The sequence below is a fragment of the Pelodiscus sinensis genome, chromosome 6 (genome assembly GCF_052426305.1).
Source record: "Pelodiscus sinensis isolate ZL-2025 chromosome 6, ASM5242630v1, whole genome shotgun sequence".
NCBI classification, from domain to species: domain Eukaryota; kingdom Metazoa; phylum Chordata; order Testudines; family Trionychidae; genus Pelodiscus; species Pelodiscus sinensis.
Window position 1 is genome coordinate 115,989,528 of NC_143057.1, and position 21,804 is coordinate 116,011,331.

The 21,804-nt window shown below is 47.6% G+C and overlaps 1 protein-coding gene across 10 annotated transcripts in view; it reads right to left on the minus strand.

Annotated features, from left to right (window-relative positions):
* The window catches only part of MAPK4 (mitogen-activated protein kinase 4), a 162,105-nt gene that overhangs the window by 124,800 nt on the left and 15,501 nt on the right, over positions 1 to 21,804 (minus strand). For 7 of the 10 annotated variants that reach the window (XM_075932669.2, XM_075932670.2, XM_075932660.2 and 4 more), the window contains one exon: positions 13,013 to 13,083. The exons of 1 other annotated variant lie outside the window; for it this stretch is intronic. The gene's annotated coding sequence lies outside the window, so the exon portion shown is untranslated. Of the gene's footprint in view, positions 1 to 13,012; positions 13,084 to 16,043; positions 16,175 to 21,804 lie in introns of all 10 variants that reach the window. 2 more of the 10 variants (XM_075932662.2, XM_075932665.2) reach the window with 1 other exon arrangement.

Genomic DNA, 21,804 nt, shown 5'->3' on the forward strand with positions numbered 1-21,804 from the left:
TCGAATTAAGTTCGAACTAGCAGAGCGCTAGTGTAGCGCCTATCAAAGTTAATTCGAACTAACATCCGTTAGTTCGAATTAACTTTGTAGTGTAGACATACCCTAAGAAAGTCTGTCTTTCACACCAGTTTGTGCATATTGTACTTTGTACTCCCACTTGAGAGTCTGACTGATGTTTCTGAAGCATTTCAATCAAGCATAACAACAATCCCACTAAGGCAGAGAGTATTATCCCAATTTTACTGATGGGGAAAACTCAGGAAAACACAATTAGATCACTCCTCCTTCATCACATGGGGAATCTATAGCCAGTAACAGAAACCTGAATTCAAAGTTCTTTGGCTTGATCTAAACCCCTTCTCTATAATTCTCCGTCACTCTCATCCATGAAGCATCACTGAGGGTATTCACACTAGCAGCTCTATTATTATTCCAAGCCATATCCAGGTCCCATTTTGCTAGGCACTGCCCAGAAAAAGCACGACAGTCCCTCCAAACCACTTAATGCAACAGACAACGTGTTGGCTGCCTCCTGCATTTTTTTAATTTTTTTACCATCTTGTTTATATTGGCTCTGGCCAGGGGTAAGATCACAGGATGTTAAGAGCACTGTAGATGCCGGCACCCTACGCAAACTGGAGCTGCATACACTGGTGGAGCTGGACCAGGATTAGCAAGACTGGGAACTTTAGGGAGCATGAAGTGTAATTTAAAAACAGCTCTGGAAGCTGACAATGCAGCCTGTGATAGGGAAATAATGCCAAGGGAAATAAAATCAGCATTCACTGCTTTCTTCCTGTTGCCCCAGCAGGTAGAGAAATGGACTATAGTCATTCTGCCTACTGACACACAGCAAGCTGCTGTAACACACAAGCAATCTCCGCAAGATGAGCATCTGATATAATTTGAAACAGTCAGCTATCATTTCACAATTGCTTACATTTATGTCTCTGAAAGCCATGTCTAATCACACCCTTAATCCTGCACTATTCACCAATAGAGCTCATGCTGTATTGCATTGTATTTAGGGGCGCTGCGCTTCATGGCTGGCAGATCTGCAAGGTCAGCTTTTAAACAACACAGTAAAGATAGGTCTTTTTTGAAAAAAAAAAAAGTTGCAATTGTCTGTACAACCCATTTTGCAAAATCCCCTTCCTTACCAGTATCACAGTATTATCCAGAGGCCCAACCACTAGTGAGGCCTCTCTGCTAGGCACTGTACAAACAGAGCAGGAGACGATTTCTGCCCCCAAAGAACTGACATCTTAACAGGGAAGACAACGGGTGGGAAGGGAAACAGAATGCCAGGGAAGTAAAGTGATTTGACCAAGCAGGTTAATGATGGAGGCAGGAATAGAACCCAGGTTACCTGATTCAGTGCAAGTGTTCCATCTGCTAGCCCATAGCATCACCCATTTGCCCAACTTCGGTTCCTCTGTACAAACAGGATCTCTTTCAACCAACGAACACAATGGTACAAAACAAAAGAAAGAATCGGAACCAAAGTGATGAGTTTGGTCTCTTTCCTCCCATATCAGTCCCTACTCCTCCTCCAGCTTTGCCTTGCATTGCTTGCCATCCCTTTTCTTACTTCCATTCTGGAGGCCAGTGCCTATTTTTAATGTGACTGACCAGTACCACCTACCATCTAAAGGCTATAGAAATAAATACTTCTATGGGCTGAGTTTATACCATTGCTTGTGGGCTCAGGAGAGACCAAATGAAAGACCATGGAAAGTGCCTTCCATACAAAGGTGACTTGTGGTAGCTCTCAGACTGCAACACCACCCAAAGATTATGGCCCCCCTCCCGAATCTGAATTGCTAAATGGAGTGCCTCATTGCCCCTCTGTGGTTCCTCTAGGTGGCCCTCCCTGTGCCCCCTCCCTCCACATGCACCAGTGGCCTATGCTTTCATGAACCAAGCCTCTCATGCTTACAGACTTGGCAATTTGGATCTAGATAGGTAGAATGGGGAGGTCTGTACTGACATATGACCTGTTCTGTATTAACAGAGGATTAAGGTTTCCACCCAGCAGCTTTAGGGAACCTGAAGTCTCTTAGGAAGACATGACGTGAATTGGCACATCACCAGCCTGCTCCAGCTTCTCAGTCATTTGTCTTCTTGCAAGAGAGAGAGAGAGAGAGAGAGAGAGAGAGATTTAAGCTTTATATGTTGGCTCGGGCATCCCAGCTCCTCTGAGTATTGCAGATCCACACTGCCATCCATAGCAAAGCTTGCAAAAGCATTCAGGGCCAGACTATGCGCCTGCTATTCAACATGAGTAAGATCTTCCTCCTGAAGTAGTTCCATGCATTTTAAATGGGATTTAGCTGAGGGGTCCAGTTCTACTCTATATGAATAAAGGTACCGGTTTGGTCCTGTACAAGAAATCAGTAATTTTATTGACTTGTGCAGTTTTACACGCAATATTTAGTGCTTTTCCAAGTGATTCAGCTCTCGGAGTCAGATAAACATAAGAAAAATCTCAACTTTCAATCTCATTACTTTGGGGGGGAATGGGGGGGGAAAGCTTGACGCATGATTTTTGAATGCGTGGGGCTGGCAACAACTGAATGCCAAGGGCAATGAAGAGAGCCTGCTGGTAGCAGCATGCCAATATCAGAAATAACGTGGGAAAGTTGTCCAAAGAGAATTCAGAATAAAAATATGACAAGCCCAGATCCCATAACAGGACGAACCAGGACAAAGCGCACAGTGGAGTGACTTCACTATCGACATTTCATGTGGAGAATGCAAAGTTATACGGGGAACAAGCTTCAGCGGCAGCTCAGCACAATCACCTACAGGAATAATGAGATCACGAGGAATAACTCTCTGAGAAGGAGCATGGCTGATCTGAGCAGCCCATCTGTGCCGAGTTTGGCCGAGTGGGGTGACAGAGGACACACACAGCTCAAACCAGCTGGCTATTTTTAGAAGCCACTGCTGTAAATAACCGACCGTGCAAGGATATGGCAAGGAAATAGAGGCACATACGGTAAGAACCACAGCAGCCAGAGGCAGGAGCACTGCACAGAAATGTTGGGCCAGATTAATCCCTGGTGTCTTTCACTGAAGTTCAATGGAGTTGCACCAGGGAGGGGATCAATCTAACCTGCAGTTCTGCATTGTCTTGATGTGAAATTTGCTTTGAAGGAAATTTAAAATCTGGCTGATGTTCTAAGAAGAGATCGATCTGTAACATTCAGCTCCAAAAGTTCAACACCCCAAAGCTCAGGGATATTTAGGGGTATGATAATTGGTATTTGGGAGGCAGAGCTCTGACGATGCCATGCCGTCAAGACACAAAGGAAGACATAAGCCCTGCTCTGAGGAGATTACAGTCTAAGGCCCAATCCTGCCATGTGACCTGGCAAACCTTTACCCTCGAGCAACATCCCACTGAGTTCAATGTTCAATGGGACGCCACTCAGGCATGTCCACACCCACTCAAATCCCCTTGCAGGAATGCACTGGCAACCCCCCACCCCCCCGTTTTTTTTTTTTTTTTTTGCAGGATAGAACACTCGCTATAAAGATAAGGAGTGTCTGCAACAGCTCTAATAGACTCTGAACATCCTGAAAGCACGGGCAGTTCAATAGAGCTGGCTGGAAAGATTCCAATAGCTCAGACCAAAGATTAGACTGGTGCTGATCTCTACTGAAGTGTTGGGTTCATCATTCATTCCCAATTACTAAGCTTGTCCTATGATCTGAGGTTCCTTAAGGTGGATCAGCCACTCCAGCCACTAACAAGATGCCAGCATTCTCCAGAAGTTATTTCCACTCCTGCCTCTGATCCACCAAAGCACACAAATGGGCTTGCGGGCCGTGTTTTTATTTTATCCAGGCAGAGTTATCTTTAACCTTTCCCTGACTAATATATATATACATACATACATACACACATACACACACATACATATACATATACACACACATATGCATATGCATATGCATATGCATATGCATACACACACACACACACTGAGTACACCAAGAAGATGGGCAGGAGTCACTGAAATTCTTGGCCCATATTCATCTCTGTTCTTATTACATTGGCTTCCATGGAGTTACACCAGGGCAATATTGGCCAATTTATTATTCACTGTAAAATATTTCCCAGCTCTATCTATATAGACACAGGGAAAAAGATTGAGACAAGTACTAGATATGCAGGGGGCACCCTGTGGGCTACACTGGGTTTCTGTGCATGGCCCGCAAGATGTTTTGTGTACCATTGCTCATGCACGGGATTGCCAGATTCCTCTGGTTTCCATCCAGGTAAGTTTTTTCCTACCGGTATTACTGAAGTGACACACACGTAAAACAAGGGCACACAGTGAGGTGCATGCTGATTGCACACAACACTCATCATGAGAGCTGTGTGCTCCCTCTGCATCTCATCAAAGTGCTACTATTGGTACACCCTGCAAATTCTAGATAGGCAAGCGCAATTACCAAAACTACCCTAGCCCAGTACAATGTCTTCGTTACAACACTCTTGCAGCCCACTCAACTAGCTTAGGTTGCCCATCACTGTGCTATATCAATAGCCTTAGAGAAAGGTCGCCTGTTTTGCTACACAACAGGAACACCACAAGCAATAAACTGGACCAATATATCACCATGATTTATTGTCTGTATTACTAGAGTGCCCTGGAACCACAGTCCTAGACCGGGATCCCAGTGTGCTAGATGCTATACAAACACAGAACAAAAAGACGGTTCCTGCACCAAAGAGCTTATAGACTAAGAATAGAGACAACAGATAAATACAGACAGGGGACCTACAAGTAAACAAAGACAATATTGACCAGCAGGATAAGCAGGGGCCATTTGGCATTTCATATCCTTGTTGAACTACACTCTGGGTACGACTAGATTACATGCCTCTGCCGACATAGGCTACCCGACATAGTCAATGAAGCAGGGATTTAAATATCCCCAGCTTCATTAAAATAAAAATGGCCACCACGCTGTGCCAGCTCAGCTAATCGTCGGCACAGCACGCAAGTCAAGATGCAGACTGGTCGACAAGGGAAGCCTTTGTCGACCACTCCTGAAAACCGTGTGGCTAGAGGAAGTCCCGCCCCCTCTCCCAGACTGGGCATGCGCCGAGTGCTGGGGCAGTATAAAAGACAGCAGAACATCTCAGTCTGGGTTGGCCAGCAAAGGAGAAGGACCTCCAGCCGGAGCTGCAGCTGACATTGACTCAGCAAGCAAGAACTGGAGCCCACGGAGACGAATGTAACATAAACCCCGTGGAGTACCAGGGAGACTCAGCTGCCAAGGAACCGGAAGCCTGGCTGCTATGTGGAAAGCTGACCCAGCCGAAGTGGTAAGAAGTAACCCAAGGAGGGTGCAGGAGTGGCCTCTCCCCCCAGGTATCTAGGGTTACCAGATGGTTTAACAAAAAATACCAAACACCCCTCCCCCCCCAAAAAAAACACCAAGGAAAAAAGCTTCGCCCCGCTGCCCCCCGAACAGAATTGTTGAGCAAAAACAAAAAAAAAATTAAAAACAATTTTTTTACCAGGAGGCTGTCCCTTTAAGATGGCTGCCATCTTGGGCGCCATATTTAAAACCCCACAGCTCTGACCCAGTAAGCACAGGGAAGCTGTGGGCCACTGGGGGTGTGGGGATAGGAGCAGCCTTCATGAGGACTCAGCCGCACTCCTCACTCCTCTGCCCCCACCAGATGTGCTGGGAAAGAGGAAGTACTGGACATTTCACATGTTTGGTATTGCCTGTTTGTTTGTTTTTTAAACAGGATGGAGCCCGCAAATACCGGACTGTCTAGGAGAATACCGGACAGTTGGCAACCCTACAGGTATCCTCAGTGTGTTTTGGCTGGATTCCCCGCCAACGGAGTAGCAGACCGTCCTACTGCTCAAAGGACCCTGGGTTGGGACCCAGTGCAGCAGGGAAAGACCGGGTCCCCCTACACAGATGCTAACCCCAACCGCTCAGACTCTGGCTCTTAGGCAATACTGCCCTGCTATCAGGTCCCCTCTCAGTCTTCTCTTCTCCAGACTGAAGAAACAATTTTTTTCCAATCTTCCATTAGAGCTCATGTTTTCTAGACCTTGATTCATTTTTGTTGCTCTTCTCTGGATTTTCTCCAGTTTGTCCACTCCTTTCCTGAAATATGGCACACAGAACTGCACACAGCAATCCAGCTGAGGCCTACTCAGGCCCAATCCATGCCTCTGACCTGGATTCCTTTACGAGGACAGATACTGGAGGGCCTTCCAGAATTATCTTCACCAGATCTCAGACTGATTTCCCCGAGAACCCTTATTTTATATACTGGAAAAGTACCTCAACCTGCCCTGTCTTGAAGGGACCTTATCACCAGGGGCCTCAAGAGCCATGTATATGGAGCACAAACTGTCACAGGGCCAGAATGAATATAGGTATGAAGGGGGCAATAAGTGCACTAGGAGCATTCCTCCTTCCCCTCAGAGAATGTCAACAGTGCACTCTCAACCTGGGCTCTGAGTCGGGTTTGAGCCACAGCCCCCATTCTGTCCACACAGGAATCAGTCTGACTCAGTTTAGCAGCACTCTGGAGCAGGCTGTAGGACCCTGCTAGCACGCTGGGTCAAAGCCTAAGTCCAGCTGAGACAGACCCAAGCCCTGTCATTTTGCAGGGCAAATGCAGCTCAAGCTGCAGCCTGATTCAGAAGGTCTGCATAATGCAGTTAGAATGGCTGGGAGACAGGGTCAAGCAACTGTAAACCCAGGGGGTGTGCACTGCTGGTTTGGAAACAGCAAGTCAACAGGCATGGGTCCCACAGGCTGGGCATCCAATGAGTGCAGACACAATCCCAAGCACTGCACTCAGGAGACAGCTACCAGCCATGAGAGGTGGCCCCAACAGGGTAGAGAAGCACTTGCCTGGGAGAGCCAACAGCAATGGGAGTGTGAATCTCAGCTGTCCAAGAGCCCTGGGAGTAACTGTACCTCCCTCTAGCACATTGGCTCCATCCCACCTCTGCAGACCTGTTCATCCAGCAAAGGAGCTGTTGTTCTTCAAAGCCCTGCTCAGTAGGGTGCATCACTGCCCATCCTCTGGATAAAGTTCTCTGATAGAGAGCACAACAGGCCAATTAGAAAATCAACAGAACACCACTGGTCATCACCTACAGTTCCCAGCTTCACCCCCTTCCCCGTTCCCCTCCCCAGCGCATCACTGACAATTTACTACCTATCCTGGAAAACGATCCCACACTCACAGGCCTTCAGAGACAGGCCAATCCTCACTTACAAATAACCTGAAACAAATACTTACCAGCAGACAGACACAGACACACACCCCGACAAACTGTACTGCCAACTCTGTCCAAATATCTACACATGCAACACCATCACAGGACTTAACCACGTATACCACATAATCAGGGGCTCAATACAACTGAATCTTCTAATGTGATATATGCCATCAAGTGCAAGAAATGCTCCTCTGCCATGAACATTGGCCAAAATAGACAGTCTCTGCGACAACGGATAAATGGACACAAATCAGGTATCAGAAACGGTAACGGATAAAACTGTAAGAATTCCAGGGTGATCCGAGTTCTTATATCATTTTAAATTGCTTTTAATTTTTTATGAGACTCCGTAGATACTAGATCAGATTCTTAGCTGGTACAAAGGGCAGTAGCTTCACGAACATCAGTAGAGATTTTTCCGCCCAGACAGCAGTAGAGGATCTGGCCTGCCAGTGTTTTATATTTAGCTGAATACTGCTCAGTAGTATTGCTGCTACCCCAGTGTACAGTAATGACATGGTGATTTGAAAAGAGCAATTAAGGAAGGCATAATCTCAATCAACCTCTGGCCCCAGTGGGAGGTGGCGTATCCATTGCTGGCAGAGGAACTTTGCCAAGAAAACCTACCGAAGTTGAAGATTCTCTTTTCTGTGTGTCTGTCTTTATTATTTTATAAGGATGTTTTGCATTTCCACGGCACCTTTCATCTGCAGATCTTACAGTACATTACAAGGATCAAGGCAGGTTGGAGAGTAAGTATTAGGGCAGGAGAGAGCTGATTTTCTTAATATTTATCACAATAAATTGCATGTATCCCTTACATGCAAGAGGCTCACGCAGAGGATACATTTTGCCATGTAATCAGTTCACATTGCCATCAGTGCTAGAACAAAGGGGCTACATCTACATTGCACGTTGTTGCGCAATATGATATGCAATTGAGGTGCAGGGATGAATATCTCCACGCCTCATTTGCATACCTAATGACCCGCCATTTTGCAGCACGGGGCTTTTGTGCAAGAAGGAGCTGTCTACACTGCTCCTTCTCGCGCAAAACCCCCCCTCTTGTGCAGAGCCGTTCTTCCTGAAAATAAGTAGCAGAATGGCTCTGCACAAGAGAGGGGATTTTGCACAAAAAAGGAGCTGCGTAGACAGCTCCTTCTTGTGCAAAACCCCATGCAGCAAAAATGGTGCCTCATTAGCAGGGCTCGACAATTAATATAATCCACTCGTCCATGGCAAGTAGATTTTAGCCCGGCGCGGCCACACTAAGCGGGCTCACCGCCGCTTGACGAGCCCTGCTCATTAGGTATGCAAATGAGGAGCAGCAATACTCATTCCCCCTCATTTGCATATCTTACTGTGCAACAATGCACCATGTAGACATAGCCAGGGTGTTTTAAGTCATTTCCATCATGTACCATTTGGTTCAATGGCTCTGAGCACACACCCCAACCCATCATGAAACATGGCCATCAATTTAGAAAAAGGGGGGGGTCAGCTAAGCTGGGTTTGATTGCATGCCCTCTTCGCAGATCGGTACATTTTCGCACATAAATGTTAAATATACTGTTCAATACCCCAGTGAAGGAGCAGCAGAGCCAGAGGTAGAATCCAGGAAAATTCAGACTCTCAGCTTCAATCCCTAAGCAGCACTCCAAAAGACAGCCCGCCAGCCTCTCTAGTGAGTGATCAGCTTTCATACACAGGGATTGGTGCTCTATGCAAGAATACACAGACAAATGTTCTTCAGTTCAGTCTATGGGCTGCTTTCCTCTTTCGTCGGTTAAGCACTTTGCTCAAATAACATAAGCAAAAATAGGCCATAGTATTGAAAAGGAAGAAAGCCAAATTTTCCAAACCTTCATAATCATATTTCCCCCTGCTCCCCATCGGCTCTTTGGCTGGATGAGTCTCTGCACTGCCTCTGAAATTTGCCAAAATGTGTGACATTTCTGGATAATGCAAAGGCATTGCAAGCATTACAGAGTGGCATTTCCTTTACGCTTCTTCCTTCTTTTTCAATGGTGTTCAGCCCACTCTGCTTCATTTGTAGAGCAGACCTGATTAACTTTCAAGTTTGTGGTTTTTTAATCATTAGGAACCCCCTTTTCACATACGTAGGGTGGCATTTCTAATGATTTAATGAGACAGAGACCTTAAGCCTTTCAAGAATGTGGAGTCATCTTTGCACTTTGATACATATATAATGAGGTCTTTCAAGCACTGTGCTCATTCCTACCAATTACATTCACAGTGCTGATGAACGTTCATGTCTGTGCTACTGTGATAAAGTTCAGTAGAGTGGCCTTGGTAGTATTTGCATTTTGCTAACGGGTTAGCATTTATCACAGCTTTGAAGAGAAACAAGGAAGGTGAGGAAGTATCTTTTACTTGGACCAACTTCTGTTGGTGGAAGGCACAAACTTTGGAACCTCACAGAGCTGCTCTTCCAGTCTAGGGAAAGAAGCAGAGTTGGAGATAAATGCAAATGGTGCAGATTGTTAAGGTGAAGGGCAATGCAAGCTGGAAGCAGTCAGTTAAGAAGTGGACAACTGGGGAGGGGGGTTAGATTTGTTACACATAAAGGGTTCAAGTTCCCAGGTTCACCTTTCGAAGGTGTAAAGATTTCCTCTGAGAACAAGTACTGGAAGATCAGGCATGGTGTGATGATTTTATGAAACATTTCAGAATGATCAGTCTTGGGTTTTGCTCTGTCATTCCTCTCCCACTCCCATCTGGTCCATTTCTCCTACTTCCCTTGCTCATTCACTGTTCCTAGAGACATTCATCACCTGCACATGCAGGCATATTTAGCACATAGCTGTGCAGCTTCTTCCCACCAGGTGGCTCAGCTTCAGGATCTAGCACAAGAAAGTACTTTCCTAACCACCCAAGTGATCTTATAACAACCCAGCGTAGCCTCGCCCAGGGGCAGGCAAAATACAGCCTGCGATAGCCCGCCACCCCACCAGATCCAGCCCCCCACCATCCCACAGCCCAGTGGGGACATTGGGCAGGTTTCCTGTCTGCCACACCCCCACATACCACTCAAAGCAGCAGGCTGTGGGGGGCCACGTGCTCTCTGCATGCCCCTGGTGGGGAGGGGCTTTATGCACTGCTCCCATTGGTCAGTTTCTAGCCAATGGGAACTGCCCGGGCTATGCTTGCAGTGCAAGCAGCCCACGGAGGACTCCTGCCCCGCCAAGGGGTGCATGATGCACAGAGAGCACGTGTCCCCCACAGCCAGCTGCTGAGTGGTGTGCAAGGGAGCAGCAGGCCAAGAGCCTGCTTGAAGGTCCTGCTGGTCTGCTGGCCAGGAGACATGTAAAGCAAGCACCTCCCAGCCAAACCCTGCACCTGGCAACCCAACCCCTCATTCCCTCCCAGCCCTCTGACGCCCTCCCACCTGCAACCCTGCCCCAAGTCCCTCTGCAACCCCACTCCTGTATCAATACTCCCTCCCAGATGCTGCATTCCAACCCTCTGCTCAAAGTCACAACTCCCTCCTTCCCTAGGACACAACCCAAACCCCTGCACCTCCTCCTGTACCCCTTACCCAGGTCACAACTTGCTCCCAGAGCATGCACCCCCTCTTGCACCCCTTTTCCAGGTCAGAATCCTCTCCTGCATACATCCCCCCCAGACTTTACACCCCAATCTCCTGCCTCAGGTCACAACTCCCTCTTGCACCTCCATCCCAGACCCCCCGCCCCCACCCCCACACACACACTTCCTCCACAAATATCAGGAAGAGTGCTGTTGTGTAAAACTTACATCCTGTCCAGTGTAATGTGAATGTAACTTTGTATTTTAAGTCATGTCAGTTTCAGCCACTGTGAGTCACATCGCTTTCTGCTATTGCAAGCCATGTAATTTTCATGTAATGTTTCAAGTTCTGCAACTTCTTGAAAGCTTAGTAACTTCCACTATTGCTTGTGCAATCTTTAAGCTTTGTAACATTCTATCCTATGACAAGGACGTTCCTGGATGTGTATGAATGGTGAGTGGGCTGTGCCTTTGTGGAAAGGAGCCATGAGGCTACAGGGAGGAGCCAGAGCTAGGTGAGGTCTGATGTAATCTTTGCTCGCACATGAGAAAGGCAAGAAATGGGGGTGCAGTGAAGAGGAGAAGAAGAAATGAATATGCATCAGGAGAATGAAATCCGGGAGGGTCTCTTGGTGAGTGACACAGGAAAAGAACTCGGTGTATGTGATGGGGCCACCCAGCTGAATAAAGGCAAGAGAGCCTACAGACCACGGGGCGTACGATCAACTTGCCAATCCAGATTGGTGACTGCAGGCAGACACACTGGACCCACCAGGCTTGGCTTCTTCTGCGCTTTCCACACAACTCAGAGTGCATGAGTGTCTGAGTCTATGCACGTGTGTGTGTGTGTGCGCGCGCATGTGTGAAAGAGTTCCATTCCCTTTTCGCTTGATCCAATAGCGGCACTGAATACATCAGAGTAAGTGTAACCAGTTGCTCTCCAGTGAAATCTGGTAACGAGTGCAGCCCTTGCCCACTTACCAAATTCTTGGTGTGTGTGTCCCCCCGCCTCAAAAATTATTGCCCACTTTTGACCTAGCCCCACTGTCCATCTCCCAAATTGGCTGGGACAATAAGAAAGCAGCACTCCCAGCCCTGAGTGGAAGTGGAGATTTTCCAATCCATAAATCTTGCCAGGTCACAGGGAGGCAACTTTCATCTTAGAATAGGCTCCCAGGGAAGGTCTGTGAATCTAGTAATAGCCAGTAGGAACAACTGGCTTTGACGCAACATTGTTCTCTAAGAGGGGACGCTCTGGAAAAAAGAGTTTGTTCTCTGCTGAAGTCAGTGAGTGTTAAGATACAGTCTGTATTTTAGATGATCTGATATTGGCTTTAGGTTTCCTGTACCTATTGTTCCTGGCTTATTTCATCACATTCCTTGCTTCTCTGAGGTTACTGCAGTACTCTAAGTGAATCCATCTTTGCTTTCACATGTCTCTGAAACATGTCCAACAAATCTATTTGCCTATTGTAACAAATCCATAGTCACTCACGGCTTGGTGGTTTGCGCTACAGTACACACCATGACCACTCAGAACTGGACAGAACCATCAGCAGTAGAACAGATTCTCCTGCTCCATCAGCATAGGCCTCTACTTCTTGGCACTCAGGAAAAATCTCCAAAATCTACTAGTAGTAAACAATCTGCAATATACAGAGGAGTACTTCTCACCTCATGTAGTAGAGGACAGATGTGCACAAGGCAGTTCGTTACACTACTAGCAAATGATAGAAAAGATTAGATGTTTTCTAAAGCGGATACAATCTGGAATCGTAAAAAACAAAAGATAGATTAAAGGCTTCCCTCTTCCCTGAATTGCATGAAGCAGAAAGAATGGCAACAATGTCATAAACATTAAGTCAAAGTTTCAGGGTAACGGCATCTTTAACCACCCCGCTGTAGTCTGCTTCAGGAATGCTCTCTCAAGTTCTCAGGCTGTTAGCTGCCAACTTTCTCTGGATGAGGATCCGTGTTCTCTTCCGCCAGACCAGGGATTTAGAATGCAGTCCCCTTGCATCTTCTTGAGCAGGTCTGACTAACATCCAGCTCTCTGCTTTTTCTCCAAGAGCTAGGACTAGTGTGAGTTAGTGGTTACGGGTGACTCAAACAGGTCTTCCAAAGCAAAGTACCTTTATTTAAGGACAAAGGCATACACAGCAAACAACAGCGTCTAAACATACCTAAAGCACATACGTATGGAGGACCTGGCACGTTCCTGTCTTTCCAACTGTTCAGCAGAGTGGCGTCCTCCCTGGGAAAAAAGACCATGTCTGTTTATTAAGTCAAAAAAGGTCAGATTAAACTCAGATTTATGACAGACGTTAGGTGCCTGTTGGAACCAGTATACTTCTCTAGAGCTGTTTAAAGTCCCAGCAAGGCAAACAGATGGACACAAACATAGTTTTCTTAGTTCCTGGAGGAACTGTAATTCTCCCCCCATGGAGCTGAATTTAATCCCAAACCCACAAGGATGTAGAAAGCATCCCTCAGTGGAATACAACACGGTTCTCACAGATACAGCATGTGGCTGCAACGTCTGTCACAGAAACTCCCTGAAGGGTACTTAGGGCCAGTTTCAGCATTTGCACAGACATCTGTGACAGGGTCTTACACTGGAGTCTACAGGGGACCGTACAGCACACAGACAAGTGCTCAAGGAAGAACAAGAGCTGCTCTTCAGTCCCTCCAGGGGAAGGGGGACAGGCCTTCAACTGGTCAGTTCCTCCCGGCCCATTACTCTCACTTGTACATTGGGATCAGCCTCACTTGAGGCAGATCCAGAAGAGCCATAGAGCTGCCATACAGCTTCAGTATCCCTCTAGGCACACATTTGCCTTTGCATTTTAGCACTGGCCTTCTCACAGCACAAAAGGGTTTTACTGAAGTCTTGACACAGAACATACTATGTAACTTTCCAAACTTTCCACTGGCCTGGATGGCCCAAGAGGCGAGCTAACAGATGACATGGCCTTTCATCTGCAGGTGGCTGGCTCCAATCCAGCTCAGCTGTAAGTGACTGTCCTTACAGGGGATGGCTGTTGACGGGCCCACATGAGGGCGGTTTCCTGGACTCAGACTAGTTCCCCCTGGGTGCACCACACACGAACACCACTAATTGGCCCCACTTGGCATTTGCAGTTAAGAGGCCTGGACCTGAATAGACGTGATGAGACCGAACTGCCAAATCCCATCTAGAAGCATTTGCTTCACACCAGGCAACTGCCTGGGATACCAATACAGGACACACGCTGTGCTTGTTTGTTGAACCAACACATATCACTAACATTAAAATTCACTCTAACATAGGAAGAAGAGCCTTTATCACAGACTAGTGCTAGAGTCCCAGAAATCAGGAGCATGGTATCCCTACAGACCCTTCAGGCAGAGAAAGAGCCAATTCAGTGGTGGAGCCCATAATGGGTATGTTCGGACAACAGGCAGCAGGAATTTCCGCCACACGTAGCTTGTTCAAGAATGCCCTGGGTGCAGCAGAACATTTTTCTCTGGTATCTTAGGAGCAGCAAACCAGGATAACTCAGCAAATGAAAGAGCACTGTACAACTCTTGCACTCCTAATTCCCGTTCCTCACCGCTTTGCTGAGACACAGACCATGCTAAACCTGGCCTTTCACTCCTGCCATCTCCAGAAAGACTCACACAGTGGTGACTAATGGTTAAAAGCTTTTACTGGAGCTCTGCTTCCGTCATCTCACCTCGCAATGAACCTGCCTGTCTGTCCTGCAGCTCAGAAGATCTTCCCAAAACAGCACCAGCGAGTAGAACTCAGATTCATCCTTGAATCAGTAGCTGCAGCAAGGAGCTGGGATTTGCACATGGCTTTCAAGCACAAACTGACCTGTGCTTTGTCCCCCTCCCCCACCCCCATATCTTATCCTATGGAATCTAAAAGATATTCTCAAGAACCACGGGAAGCTCACAATCAATTTGGGGAAAATACACCCTCCCCTTTCCAAAGATGGCACGTGGAAAAAAAAAAATTGAAACGATCTAATTCCCCAAGGTGGCCAAAGCAAGATTGTTCTCTATGGTATGCAGTTTGAAGGCTCCTTGGGGCTGAGACTCTGGGTGGAATCCTGGCCCTCCACAAGCCAATGGAAGTTTTGCCATGGACTTCAGGTGAAGACAGGATTTTGCCCTATAACTTCTTACCTGTCTGTAAGGCACTTAACCCTTTGCTGAGGATATACCAACAATTACAATCACAAGGTAAATTTGAGAGTATACTGCATTAGGTAATACAATTTAACGCCTCTACTGGGAAACTATTTTACTGCCTGATAAATATAACTATTAGGAAATTCTTCTTAATCATCAGCCTAAACCATGCTCTAAATGGTATTGTGGGCGATATTACAGACACGTGCAATCTCTTTGCAACCACTGTATCAATTTTATACATTTCACCTGTATCTCAGTAATCCACAGATTGTATACTGGTTCCATGCATGAGGGTTAAGGAGCTTCCTCTAGAAACTAAAATCAGCCAGGGATAATTACTGCAGATCCTGGGCCAGAGAAACAACTTCAGACAAGTACCATCTCTTGGTGAGAACATACTGCTTCAAACTGCATTCAAGAGACTCAGGAAAGAAACAAAACTTGTGGGCTTGTTGCCCGTCTCTCATTTCGATCAAAAGAACCTAACATGAGACGGTAGACCCTGCTGGAAGAATCTGAAAGACTCTGAAATCTACCAGATTCCCCAGGTAAAAGATGGCTGACTTCTGGTAAACCTAGCGCACGCACATGTAGATTGTTCATTGTTTTATGAAGTATTTTCGCCAACATGCTTTTGTTCTATAATAAACGTACTGTGCTCTGCAAAAGCTGGTGGATCATGGAGACATGCTGTCAGAGCTGTGTGAGCAAGAAAGCAAAACTTTGGGGTTTAGACTAAAGGACAGACCTGTGGGGATAAACACAGTGAAGTGCAAGGGAACTGCAAGCATAAATCCTCCATCAGAAGGGAAAAGGATGTGGACCCTAGCCCCGTCAGAGGTGAGGCCTGTGGATCTGAGCTGGTGTAATTCAAGAGACAAAGGGGATAAGAGGTGCTGTTAGCCTGGTAACCGTGACAGGCATCATACACAAGTGTTACCCCACTTTAAAGTGTCAAGTCTCGTTAGACGTCCAATAGGGAAGTGTCAGACAACACTAAAAACCAAGCTAGTCAGCTATTTCTGCACCTACCAGGGCAAGTGCCAATGGAATGGTCAAACCATTCATTGCCGGAGGACCTGTGAGTGTGTCAGCATATATATTCTGTACGAGGCATATATCGTTCATCTCCAGGATGCAGTCACACCTCACTCTCAATTGCCCTGCAAACAAATGGAAAATAAATGCATGGGACTGACAGACAGTGTGACAGCTCCTTAGCAATGTCAGACTGGCCAAGATACCAGTGCTGCAGCCATGTGAAAAGAAAAAAAGGCCAAATTCTACCCTGACTTACAGAATGTGGGCAGTTTACTGAAGGAGCTGGGCTGAACAGGCTGCATGTGAGTCTAGAGATTTTTGTAAGTAGATGTGAACACACGATGGAAGACCGAAGCAAGAGATGGAAGAAACTGGGTAGCTGTGCCCTTTTGGAAAAATTAGGATCTGACTGGGGTGCCAAGCTGTTAAGAATGTGGTCTTTCTACGCAGAATTGCCCTTACTATCGTACACACTCCCATTGGGCTCAGGGAGCCTGTATAGCGTATAGTAAGACACTTGGGAGGATTAAGCCCCGAATTTCTGTAAAATGCTGTTGAAGCAAAGAGCTCGGTGCTTGGGGAGCTGTTCTGACCAAGTACAGGCAGTCCCCGGGTTACGTACAACATAGGGACTGTAGGTTTGTTCTTAAGTTGAATCTGTATGTAAGTCGGAACTGGTGTCCAGATTCAGCCGCTGCTGAAACTGATCAGTTTCAACAGCGGCTGAATCTGGACACCAGTTCCGACTTACATACAGATTCAACTTAAGAACCCCAGGCGTCCCCAAGTCAGCTGCTGCTGAAACTGATCAGTAGCTGATTCCAGGAAGCCCGGGGCAGAGCAACTCTGCCTCGGGCTTCCTGTAGTCAGCCGCTGGTCAGTTTCAGCAGCGGCTGACTTGGGGACGCCTGGGGCAGAGCAGCTTGGGTGCTGCTGGGTTGGTCCAGTAGCGCGGCTGCTCCTCGGCGCTACTGGACCAACCCAGCAGCACCCCAGCTGCTCTGCCCCAGGCGTCCTGATTCAGCCGCTGCTGAAACTGATCAGCAGCAGCTGAATCAGGACTCCTGGGGAAGAGCAGCTGGGGTGCTGCCGGGTTGGTCCAGTAGCGCCAAGGAGCGTTGCTGCGGGACCAACCGGCAGCGCCCCACCTGCTCTACCACAGGCCCCGGGCTTTGCTCCACATCTCCCTGGTCTTCTGGGGGGGGGGGAGGCACTAGCTGAGTCCCCCCCCAGCAGACCAGGGAGACGCGGAGCAAAGCGGCGGAGGACCCGGGCCGGACCGCGGCGCTTCCAGATCAGCTGGAAGCGCCGCGGATCCGGCCCCGGGTCCTCCGCCGCTTTGCTCCCCGTCTCCCTGGTCTGCTGGCTCCCCCAGCAGACCAGGGAGATGGGGAGCAGCTTTTCTCGCCCCGGAGGAGGCGGGCGGCGGGACCAGGCGTCCCACCGCTCCAGTCCTCCGGGGCGAGAAAATCCCCGTTCGTAACTGCGGATTCGACGTAAGTCGGATCCGCATAACTCGGGGACTGCCTGTACAGAGCAGAAATATCACACCACTACCTGAGAAATGCAGCCTTGCTCTGAAAACAGCAGAAATTTCAGCTTATGCAGCTGACAGAAGCCACAAGCAACTCCCTTTAACAGCAGAGTCCTGGCTCTTAGAGCAAAGAGCTCTAAGGTACTCTTAGGCTGAGCAAAGACCTCAAAGGTACTCTGTGGCCAGCAAGCAGATTTCCAGACACTGACAGGCAGATGGGGAAAAGCTTTTCATAGCCAACCATCTCCGAACAATCAGCATGATATCATTTAAAATGGGATGAAAGTATCCAACTCCCTCAAACTCAGCAGTTCAGCTTGGAGGAGGAGGAGAGAAGAGCAGAGGGAGAGGGCCTGACGGCTCTCTGTAAACAGGCCACACCACTTATTTACATCAACCAAGGCCTGAAAACACATACACTGCAAAAGTTGAGTGAGATCCTAGAAATAATCCCACAATCAACAAGATTCCCAAGATTTCCTAACCCCTCTAATCCAGCACCTTGCCTTTTGTGGTTGCCAATACCATTTCAGAGGGAAAGATTTAAAAAAACAAATTCATCTACTCTACTGTGCAATTACATGGGAAAATACTTTTGTGACCCCTGAAAGGGATCCCTTTGCACCCTGAAGGATGAAATTTAGTTACCCGTATTATCTTTGTTTAGATAGCTAATTGTTCCAGGGATGTTAGTTACCATGTAATTAATGCTACTGCAATATCAGGTGTAATCAAAAACTGGTTTGTTCAGAAAACTAAAAGTGACAGTAATCGATGGAAACCCATAATTGTTGGCTACCCCCCCCATCCCCAACACCAACACTATATACTGGCTCTGAGCATACCTGGTGTACATGAGGGAGACTGAGAAGATGACCAAGCTAGTTCACTTTTTAGTAGGGAGATTCTGGATGGCTTAGGGTAGATGATCCTTTTTCCTCTCTTCCTGCTTACCCATGCCAGACCCCTTCCCTGTGGTGGAGAAGGGCTCCAATAGGATATGATGTGGGATGGGAAGCTTGTTAGCACGAAACATGGTTCGGGACTGACAAAAAGTTATTGTTACCGGATGGCAAAGTTGACTGCGTGATAGGGGTCTGCGACACCCAGGCTGAATGCCCAGCTATGCCACAGATTTCCTGTGCAACTTTGACCAACTCCCTAGAGGGAAAACATTTTCAAAAGCACTTAAGTGACATAGGCATATGGGTCCCATTTTCCGAAGTGACTTGGGAACTCAGAGGTCCAAGTCTGGATGACTTTCAGTGAGTCTCAGTCCCCTAAGAGCTCAAGTTGCTTTGGAAAATGGGACTTAGGGCACTACATCCCTTGGGCACTTCTGAAAATGTAAACACTGGGGTCTTCATACCTCAGGTCCCCATCCATAAAATGAATATGGTGCATCCTTAATTAACAGGTGTGATAGCACAATGTGTATTTCTGATCATGGGACAACCATATACTATAGTGATGGGAGTCAAATAAGTACCTAAGTAGATGGCTATTTGGTAGCCTATTTGGTGAACCAAGTTAGTGGTTTCAGTCCAGTTCTTCATTCCACAAATCATACTCACAAATGCCTCTCCGGGGCATAAGCATCTTGCACAAAACAGGGGTTTTGCGCAAAAGACTCCATCCACACTGCTTGTTTTTGCACAAAAACCCCTTGCACAAAAACGGCTTGAATAAATCATGCTAATCAAGCACTGCAATATGCTAATCTGCGCTTCATTTGCATAGGCAAAGCCGGCAGTGTAGACGTAGCCTCCATGAATTTTGAAGCTGTGACAGGCTAGGAGAAAATGAGTGTGAAGATGTAATAAGATAAAAAGAAAGATCCCATGCTTACACAAACAGAATAAAAAATTAAAGCAAAATTAAGCATCTGATTTTCTCCAGCAGTGGTACTGCTAATTGCAACAATATCTTCCGCATGCTCTTAGGCCATAACCATGGGATTTCACGCTACTTCATAATACTAAATTGTAATCTAATATACAAAGTAGAAATACTTGTTGTGGTTCATTGTGCCTGCAAACCATGAGGGGCAAATAAATACTATGATGATAATAAACAATGAATAATCAATAAAGAAACTAATAAACCAGCCCGTAAATCTTTTGGCAGAAAAGCCAGTGGGAATTCCAAAGTTTTATATTTTTGGAAGAGCTACAGAGTGTCTAATGTTTCAGTACTACTTTCAGCATGATGTAAAATACAGTATTACTGAACTGGTCCCACACAGATCCAGAAAAATTGAGGTTCTACTCTTCCTATATTAGTTGTAGAAACAAGCATAATCTAATTCCAGTTTGGCCATTCCCAGGTGCTCTGCAATGCCTTAGTGAAAGCTGAGTAAGCGCCAAGGCCAAGCTAAGTCTCTTCAAAAGGAGTATTTATTCCAGTGATTCTCAACCTTTTGGGCTCAGGAGATGAGATCCATTTGTAAAGGTTTATGGCCTGTTGTGACCCACTAAATAGTCTGGTGGAGACCTTGTGGTGGTTTGAGTGAGATCCTACTCCCTGGGGGGATTTGGTCCTAAACAGTACTCACCCCTCAGTGATGGCTCCTGCAGCCCCTGTGCTGAAGGCCTTGCTTGGGTGACTTCTGGCTCTGGGGTTGCAGCAACACCCAGGTTTGGCCCTCAGTCTTGACCAAATTTGTGCTAATGGAGCTGTGATCTGGCTCATGGGGTTGCAGTGCTTCACTTATATTTGGCCTACCAGGACTCGCATCATCATGCCAGCTGGGCCAAACCTTAGTAGAGCTGGAACCCCAGAGGTCACAATGCCCAGTGCGGGGAACCGAGCCCAGCCACAGGACCTTTAGAAATGTTCTGGTGACCCAATTTTGGCACTCCACCCACGGGTTGAGAACCATGACTTATTCCTTTGCTCAAGCCTCTTGCAGGTCTGTGACCGACTTAAATCGCCGCTTCATTTAAATTTACATGGCTGCCGCGCTGAGCCGACAAACAGCTGATCAGCTGTTTGTCGGCTCAGCGCGGCAGCCACGTAAATTTAAATGAAGCGGCGATTATTTAAATCGCCGCTTCATTTTACTATGTCCGGTACCCTAATCTACATGCCTCTGTCGCCAGAGGCATGTAGTCTAGACGTACCCTTAAATTCCACTTAACCCTCCTTGGAGGACTTAAATGGAATATGGGCCATTGCATAAGGCAAATTCCATTTTAAGTCAAAAACATATCCTTAATCAGGCAAAACATACTCAGTGAGTTGTAGATCTAGAACACCTTCTATCCAGGGATCTGAACGTTCTTTACAAACATTAACTGATCCTCACAGCAGCCCTGTGCAGCAGGAAAATAGCATCCTCGTTTAAAGATGTATAAAGACAAATGGAGGTCAAGGGCAAAAACTGGCACACAGTAGATGCCCAAACAGAAGTACAGGCAGTCCCCGGGTTACGTACAAGATAAGAACAAACCTACAGTCCCTAAGTTGAATTTGTATGCAAGTCGGAACTGGCTTCCAGATTCAGCCACTGCTGAAACTGACCAGCAGCTGACTACAGGAAGCCCGAGGCAGAGTTGCTCTGCCCTGGGCTGCCTGGAATCAGCCGCTGATCAGTTTCAACAGCAGCTGAATCTGGACACCTAGGACAGAGCAGCTGGGGCGCTGCCGGGTAGGTCCCGGCAGGGGCGGCGCTGCGGGGACCAACCGGGCAGCACCCAAGCTGCTCTGCCCCAGGTGTCCCCAAGTCAGCCACTGCTGAAACTGATCAGCGGCTGATTCCAGGAAGCCCGAGGCAGAGCAACTCTGCCTCGGGCTTCCTGTAGTCAGCCGCTGATCAGTTTAAGCAGCGGCTGACTTGGGGACACCTGGGGAAGAGCAGCTGGGGTGCTGCCCGGTTGGTCCAGTAGCGCCACGGAGCGGCGCTGCAGGACCAACCCAGCAGCCCCAGCTGCTCTACCCCAGCCAAGAAAAGCTTGGTCTGCTGGGGGGTGCACTAGCTGCGCCCCCCAGCAGACCAGGGAAACCCGGACGGCGGGACCGCGGAGATGCGTCGCGGTCCCGCCCGCATCCTCCCCAGCTTTGCTCCGTGTCTCCCTGGTCTGCTGGGGGGTCTCCAGGAAGACGAGGAGCAAAGCCGCGGAGGGGCTCGGGCAGCAGGGCAGCCCAGGCGCTTCTGGGCTGTCCTGCTGCCGGCTTCCGCCGAGGCTTTGCAAAGCCACGGAGGGGCTCAGGCAGCCG